The sequence below is a fragment of the Prunus avium genome, chromosome 2 (genome assembly GCF_965620075.1).
Source record: "Prunus avium chromosome 2, drPruAviu1.hap1.1, whole genome shotgun sequence".
Classification (NCBI taxonomy): Eukaryota; Viridiplantae; Streptophyta; class Magnoliopsida; order Rosales; family Rosaceae; genus Prunus; species Prunus avium.
Window position 1 is genome coordinate 26,894,312 of NC_142285.1, and position 8,171 is coordinate 26,902,482.

Sequence of the window (8,171 nt, forward strand, 5' to 3'; positions counted from 1 at the left end):
TTTTTATACAAATGAAAGTGAGTAGTAGAAAATTTGGTGTGGAAAGTGAATAATATTGGAAGGAGAAAAAATTGTATGAAGATTTTGGTGTGGAAAGTGAATAATATTGATTGGTATTTATAGAATAATTTTTTTTTGAATTTTTTGGTCTTTTTTACAAAAAAATTTCAATTTGTTTTTTCAATTTTTTGGCTGTTGGATTGGAGCACAAACCCTAGATCGAACCCTCCAGGAGACACCATGTGGCTTAGAGCCGTTTGGTAAAGCTCCGTTGACGCCACGTCAATGGAAGTTTTTCAATCTTTTTTTTAAACATAATTTACGCGCAATAGTAGAAAAAAATTCAAATTATTGTGCTGAGGCCAGCGTGGCGTCAGGGATGACGTAAACTGCCCAAAGGCAGCAGCTCGGGCCATTTCTCCCCGTGGGCGTGCCTGGGTTGGTGGGCTCCATGCCTTCCCCCGGGCTTGTTGTTGCGTGTTGGAACTTCCTCGCAGGGCCTAATAATTTGACAATGCATGTTTGCAGCTTGAAAAAAAAAGCGGCAAAACTTCACTTTTAAGATTCATAAATGGTCAAATTATTAGGTCTAAAGAGGGGGCCTCCACGGTGACAGGACCTCCTTATTTCAAAGCTTGCGATCAATCGAAGCACTTTGGCCCTGCTGCTAGCTGCTAGCAGAAAGAACCACGTTGAAAAAGTTGAAAAGATTTTTAATCTCGTCGCCAAGCTTTTGACCGCTTTGAACGTTTGTCCACGACCCTCCGCCTTCGATGGAAGAGGCCATTTGTATTTTTACACAAATGAAATTGAGTCGTATAAAATTTGGTGTGGAAAGTGAATAATATTGGAAGGAGAAGAATTCGTAAGAAGATTTGGTGAGAAAAGTGAATAATATTGGTAGGTATTTATAGAAGAAAAAAAATTCTGAATATTTTGTCCTTAGATCGAACCCTCCAGGAGTCACCACGTGGCTTAGAGCTGTTGGGTAAAGTTGCGCTGATGCCACGCTAGCGTCAGTGCAAGTTTTTCAATTTTTTTAACGTAATTCACACGCCTGCATGGCATCAGCGATGACATAAGCTGCCCGAAGGCAGCAGCTCGGGCCATTTCTCCCCTTGAACTTGCCCGGTTGGTGGGCTTCACGCCTTGCCGAGCTTGCTGTTGCGTGCTGGAACATCCTCGCAGGGCCTACTCAGAAATTGTCAAGGCCACACAATGCGTGGTTGCAGACTTTCTTTTCTTTTAGCTTGAAAACAATGAATCATTAGAGCGGCAAAACATCACTTTTAAGACTTAGAAATTGTCAAACAACCATAGCCGCAGACACTTTATATCCTAAAAGATATGCACTTGTACCAATAAAATAGGATATGATATCACCTTCATATTAGAATCACCAAGATTTAATATCTCAAATAGCATTCAGATGGAACCTTGCCGAAAGTTTAATTTCAAAGAAGATTATTGTATTGTCCTCCTGTCAAATTAAGTTTGTTTCACTCAATTCTTTGCATCCAAAAAAATATTTGGACTGACTTGGATAGCCAAATGTGTCAGTTTTGCCAGTAAAAAGAACAATATATAGCGGAAGTTTGTATTTCTTGCTTGCTTTGCTTTCATAAGCCTGCGGACTGACCTGTGTTGCATTAATCTTTTATACCCATTTTTGTATTCAGTTGATTTGGTATTCATGATTTTACAAAGCCACAACCTGTCGTTTTTGTTGCTTGCAAAAGCCAGCGTGAGGAAATCGTATCCGAAAAAGAAGACATAACTATAAGAACAAACTTTGCCTTATTACATTGGGAACACAAAAGAAAAGAAAGAAAAAAAGAAAAGCAAACAAAAAATGTAAAATAAAAACTACAATAATATATGTCTAGCTTCTAAGCCTTCTTTTCATCGTGTTGATGCGCATTGTTACCATCACATACAACCTATCTTGTATATTGTCGATGAATCGAAAATATACGCATCTCCATGTCTTGTTAACAACCAAAGAACCACATACTCCCCAAAATCCCACTATGAACCCCAACACAGTGAAAATATAAAACCATGGAAGTTGATGAGGCTCATTGTCCAAGTCTTTGTTGTTTGTGTCATCTTCATAAATGCCCTTATTTGATCCGCACTTATTTGAAAGTGGGGCACCACAAAGTTTTAGATTCCCCTCAAAGGCAGACGTGTTGAAGGTTTGGATCTGAGTGCTTGTTGGAATTGGTCCTCCAAGATTATTGTACGAGACATTAAATTTTTTCAAGAAATTAAGGCTCGCCAATGACGATGGAATTCTTCCAGACAAATGATTCATGGAGAGATCCAAAACCTCTAAATTTTTTAGGTTAGATATTTGGTCTGGAATGACGCCGGAGAAGTTGTTGGAGGAAAGAGCCAACTGGCAGAGAAGGTGCAATTGTCCGATCTCAGTAGGTATATCACCAACAATGTTATTGTTAGATAAGTCTATCGTTGCTGGAACAAAAGACAATTTATACTGTAGAAAAGTTTGATTTACAGTTACGTTGTTGTAGGTAGGCAATTCAAATTCATATTGGTCGACTTGAGATGCAATAGGTTCATAAACAAATCTTTGTAGTCCACAAAGTTGCTTTGGAAATTCACCTGAAATTCGGTTATATGACAAGTCGATAAAAAACAGTCTACGAAGATTCACCAACCAACTTGGAATTGGCCCGGTGATTTGATTCAAAGCTAGAGTCAAGATCTCTAGATTCTTGAGCTTTGATAACCACACAGGTATTTCACCAGTGAGGTTAGAACCAGCCATATTCAATAGCCGAAGATTTTGGAATCCGTCAAAATCAACCATGCCATCACCAAATGGCATTCCCTCACCTACAAAGGAACCAATGAGCGAGAGTGTGTGAAGACTTTTGCAACTCATCAATATCTTCATTGTGCTTGTGAGGTTGGTAAATCGGTGTAACCAAGGGAGAGGAAGGACAAGGATTTCAATGAAAGAATCTCAGTTTGTATTTGTCCCTCTAGATGATTTCCAGTCAGTGCAATGGCTTTTAGGTACCTACATGAGTAAAGACTTACTGGAAACATACCAGTAAAGTTATTGGACCTTTGGTCAAGTTTTGTAAGTTGACTAAATTTGGAGAAATTAAGCATGGAGATATCTCCTTCAAAGTTGTTAAATCCCAAACGTAGTTCTACAAGGTTCGTGCAATTCATCAAAGATGCGGGAAAAGTACCTTCTAAATTGTTGAAATTGATCGATGCATATTTATATATCATTTTGTACCCTTCTAACTTATGATTTGATTATGTTTTTGAGTTAAACTTGTGCTTTTAATAAATTTTGTGTTTGTTTCAGTGTAATAAGCTTGAGACTCATTAAATGCATTTTGGAGACAAGTTAGCTCAAAACGGTGTCTGCAGATCAGTCAACTTCACGAATTGGACTGTACTTGCTCAAGAAGAACCAGATGATGAGCCATATATCATTGGAAAGATGCGGAAGTCTAGTTTCTGGAGAATTTTACGGTTCATGATTCCGAGTCTTCTAGAGAAAGTTATGCAAGTTTTGGCAGGTTAAGGTCAAATTCGGTAGCATCTGCGTTACTGGGCCAAAAATGACATTTGAAGGTCTTTCCGATTTTTTCTTGAGTTGGGCTGCATATGCTTGGAAATATAATTCAAAGGGTTTGAAGATACAGATTTTTACAGATTTTGTAGGAGGGAAGATCAAGCCCAAAACAAGCCCACAAGCTGACTACAATGCATTGTCATGGATGACATAGGCATTCTAGCTATGAAAGTCTAAAGGAGAAAAAACAAGGCATTGTGGGAAACATGTTTGGATAAATCAAGAAGCACTTTCCAGGCTACTAGTGGGATTAGTTGGTTCATGCTGGAGCTATTAAAGAGAAAGAATGTGCATGCATGTGAAGCAAAAAGAAAGGAAAGAAAAGAAATGAAGTCAATTCCAGTATATTTTCGGCAGTCAACTTGTAAGGCCCAAAATGTACACTTGTACTGCTTAGATGGGAATACATTCTTCATAAAAGTTGTTCCAATGGGTGTCTATTATGACATATCCAAATTTGAGCCCCATTGGATACATATTGAAACCTCAGGCCTTTCTACACCAAGCCTGGTTCAGAAGAATCTTTTTTTCCAGCAACCAATAGAAAACCCATGTGAAGAAAGCTTGAGGTGCAGCAGCAAAAGAAGTATGGGATGGAATTAATTCCAACCACACTAACATAGACAAGATGAAGTGGGGGTTATGGATTGTATTAAAAGAGGAATGGTGGTGTTGGAATTCATCATGATGTTCCTCCCTCTTAGCCCTATAAATAGAGAAGTCTTCAAGCTTCAAAACACACCCCTAAAGGGGAGAGCTCTCAAACACTTTGAAATTGATACTTAGGTGACGAGGGGTAAATTTAACTAAACAAAAAAGACACAACAACTCAACAATCAAGAGAACACACAGAGTATGCCACAGAGTACCTGCAGTCCTAGAAGATTACTAGTGACAACCTAGGCACTCAGAAGGACCCATCAATCTAGGCATCCCCTGTGCTAGCAACAACTATAGTGAAAGTGTGTGAAGTCATCAATATCAAGTAAACAGCAAACAGTAGATATAGATGACTAGTCAACCATCAAGAACAGAAACCCAGATAAATTTACAGATATGCAAAACAGGTTTTGTTCACCCAGAAACCCACCATTGGGAAAACTGGGAGTCATCAACCGACTAGGCAATCCACTAAGTAGAAAAAGATTCTTACAAAGGAATACAAGCAAGCTCAAGCAAAACCTAGATCTATTTAGGAAGATGAGCTATACCTCCTTTGTGCAATCTTCTTCTCCAACTTAGCAAAGCTCGAAGCTTAGTTCTTCATGGCAATGGCAGCTCCTTCTCCAGCTCGATCATCCCATGGCACTAGCTTGCAAGCTCCAACTCAAATCGAAACCAAAATTTGGATTCAAGGGAGAAAGACCCATTTCTTCAAGAAACCATACTCTTGAAGAAATCAGTCACGAATCCAATCTAGATCTATATGAGAGAATGATTTAAATAGCTAGATGCAGATTCATATTTCAAAAGCAGTTTTTCAAAAACAAATCAATTAGAAAAACTCATAGATGAAATATATGGTTTACTCTTGAGGAAGAAAAAGAGAAAGATGGCAAACCAATCTTTCCAAAACTACCAACCAAAAGAGACGGCCTCCAAATTTAGGAATTCACTTGCCTTTACAGACAAAAGAATCCCTTAGGTCAGACTGACACATGGCAGCAGGGAGAGAAAAGTGAATAGGACAAAACAGATATTTAATCAGCTGGAAATCGTACTGAACAAAGATGACTAGTCAACTTTTATGAAAACAGTTTTAATGCATGATATGCAATGCATGATTTTACCTTTGTCAAATAGCTTGAACATCAATAGGATAGATGAGATTTAAGAACACTTAGAGATGCTAATCTTAATCTATCCTTGAGCTTGATAAATACATATAAAAGTCCTATTACAAAAATGTCAAGGGAAGCCAAAAGAATTAATCAAAATTCATACATTAACACACTTCTCTAGAGCTCCCCTCCCTTCTCTCCCTCAAATTCTCTTAGTTTCTCTTTCTAGTTGTCATTTGTTGTAATGAAATCTTTGTGCTGAAATTCTCCTTAAGTTTTTCTTAGTTCCACTTTACATTTCATTGTTATGTAAATTCTTTTCTTTAGTTTCAAGTTTGATTAGTTTCCAAGTTTCAATTATGGTTTTTTTTCTTATTCATTATGCTTATAAGTTAATATGCTAGTTTGAATGATTGATCACCATTTAGGCTTGCATGTTAGCTATCTTGGTTTGAATTAAGAGTAGACACCATGCTTTAATTCGAATTAAACTATGAACAGGAAGATTATGTATGGACATTCGACAACAGGGATTAGATACATACTTGGTTGTTTAAAATGTTCTTCTATGCTTAATGGATTCCTAATGCTTAGTTTAGGTTAGACAACAGATGATCAAATTAGGGAATTAGGAATACAAGGTTAGGACCAGACACCATGGCTTAATCATACTTTAGCTAGAATCAATCCGTTAATCTAGTTGAACTTGGGAACTTATCTGCTTGAGTTATTTTATTTTCTTTCTTTTTTGTTTTATTTATTTTCTTTCTTGTTTTTCTGTTTTGTGTAGGAAAACTAAATTGGATTATTCAATCATCAATCCCTGTGGAATCGACCTCGCACTTACATATGCTATACTACCGAACGGCTCGTGCACTTGCGAGTATCACAAGTTGAGGATGCAGCTGAATCCATTTTGGTGCGGCTGAATCGACGCAACAGAAATCAATGGTCACAAACTTCAACTTGGAGAGATTCCCCAAATTTAGAAGAAGCTCGCCGCTCAATTGATTAAGGTAGAGGTCAAGGATTTTAAGGTTGGTGAGGTTGACAATTTTATCACTAATGGCTCCACGTAGTGAATTGATAGGTAATGCAATTTCTTCAAGTTTGGTAGCATTATAGATATCTTCTGGAAGTAACCCTGAAAGGTTATTGTGACCAGCACGAAAAACCTGCAGTTCAGAACACTTCCCCAGCCCAAGAGCAAGGTTGCCACCGAATTCATTGGAAGAAAAGTCCAATAGCCTAACAAAGGGCGAATAATGGAGACAAATAGAGGATGGGACGTACCCTACGAAGGTATTGTTGCTGACATTGAAACTAGTCAAGTTGTTTGCTTGTTGGAAGAATGAAGATGGAATTGTACCAAAGAAATGATTGCTCGACAAATCAACTATTCGGATTTTGTTGGATGGTAGAGAAAGTGGTAGCTCCCCATAAAGATGGTTATAGCTCAAATCAAGGATCTCAAGACGATTCAAAGACAACAAGAATTGAGTCTCAAGTGAACCATATAGTGAGTTGTGGGAAAGGTTCAAGTGGGTGAGATGTGTGAGATTTCTAAGTGAAGAGGGAGAGATACCTCCTTTGAGCCCTTTGGAAGGTAAGAGCAAATGGGTGACCCAACCATCTTGATCACAAGTGATGCCCTTCCAGTGACAGCAATCAAGGGATGTCCAATTTAAAGGAGGAGAAGAGAGAGTGGAGGCAAAGGACAGGAGGGAGCAGCGTTCAGTTTGGTTGCAGGCATAAATATTTATAGATATAGTGTAAGAGAATAAGAGGAAGAGAAGGAAGCCATGAGCCATTAAGTTATAAGGTTGCACTGGCAACGTTGCTTTGTGTATGTGTCAGCTCACAGGTTTGTATATATATATATATTGAGGGACACCCTTTATGGTCCCCTACAAATATTTTTTCAATGATCCAAATCATCTATTTTTTAAAGTCTATATTCATAGATCATCCTTGCAAAAAATTAGACAAATCGGAAACCGTTTCGATATCCAATTTTGTCCTACAAAATCAATTAACACTGTGCTTCAAGAAAATACTAAAATTTCAATAATTCAATTGAGTGGTGAAATGGTATCGGATTCAAGTGATTTTTGTAGAGATGATCTCTGAATGAGTGTCTACAAAATAGACGGTTTGGATTAGTGAAATACAATATGGAGTGGGCCCTATAAGGGCGTCCCTTAAATAAGCATATTTGAGCGATCCTTCAACTGAAGCTCCTTGTGTATATATATATATATATAACGATGCTTGAACACGATATGTAAGAGCATCCACAATCATACTCTCTATTTTTTTTAGTTAAAATTTAACTAAAAACATATAAAAGCTATTTTAAGAGCTCTTTATAAAATTTAAACTCCAAACATGCTCTCTGGTTTAGCGAGTCATAATGCTATAACTCTTTTTTAATTGGTCCATCTCTATTTAAAGATAATATAAAAATAGATAACATTAATTAAAAGTTTAAAATAATCATAAAATAAAAGAGCATTAAATTATAGCGAACCACTCGAAATCCTTTTTCTCTCCTCAGGTTTAGAAGCTCTTAGAGGTCTCCATATTGTAGGAGGTTGATAAGGATTCCTCCCTAAAATTTGTCTAGAGAGATGGTTTAAAGAACCCATTATGGATGCTCTAAGTCACCAAATAGACAACCGCATAAAGCAAATAGGGAGCCCACTGGGAGACCACTGGAAATTGAGAAGTGCAAACAACAACCGCATTAAGCAAATTATTCATATTCA

At 37.5% G+C, this 8,171-nt stretch overlaps 1 pseudogene; it reads right to left on the reverse strand.

The window, feature by feature from the left end:
- Window positions 1-1,575: 1,575 nt before the first annotated feature.
- Window positions 1,576-7,233, reverse strand: LOC110759846 (receptor-like protein 2; annotated as a pseudogene).
- Between the last annotated feature and the right edge of the window lie 938 nt (window positions 7,234-8,171).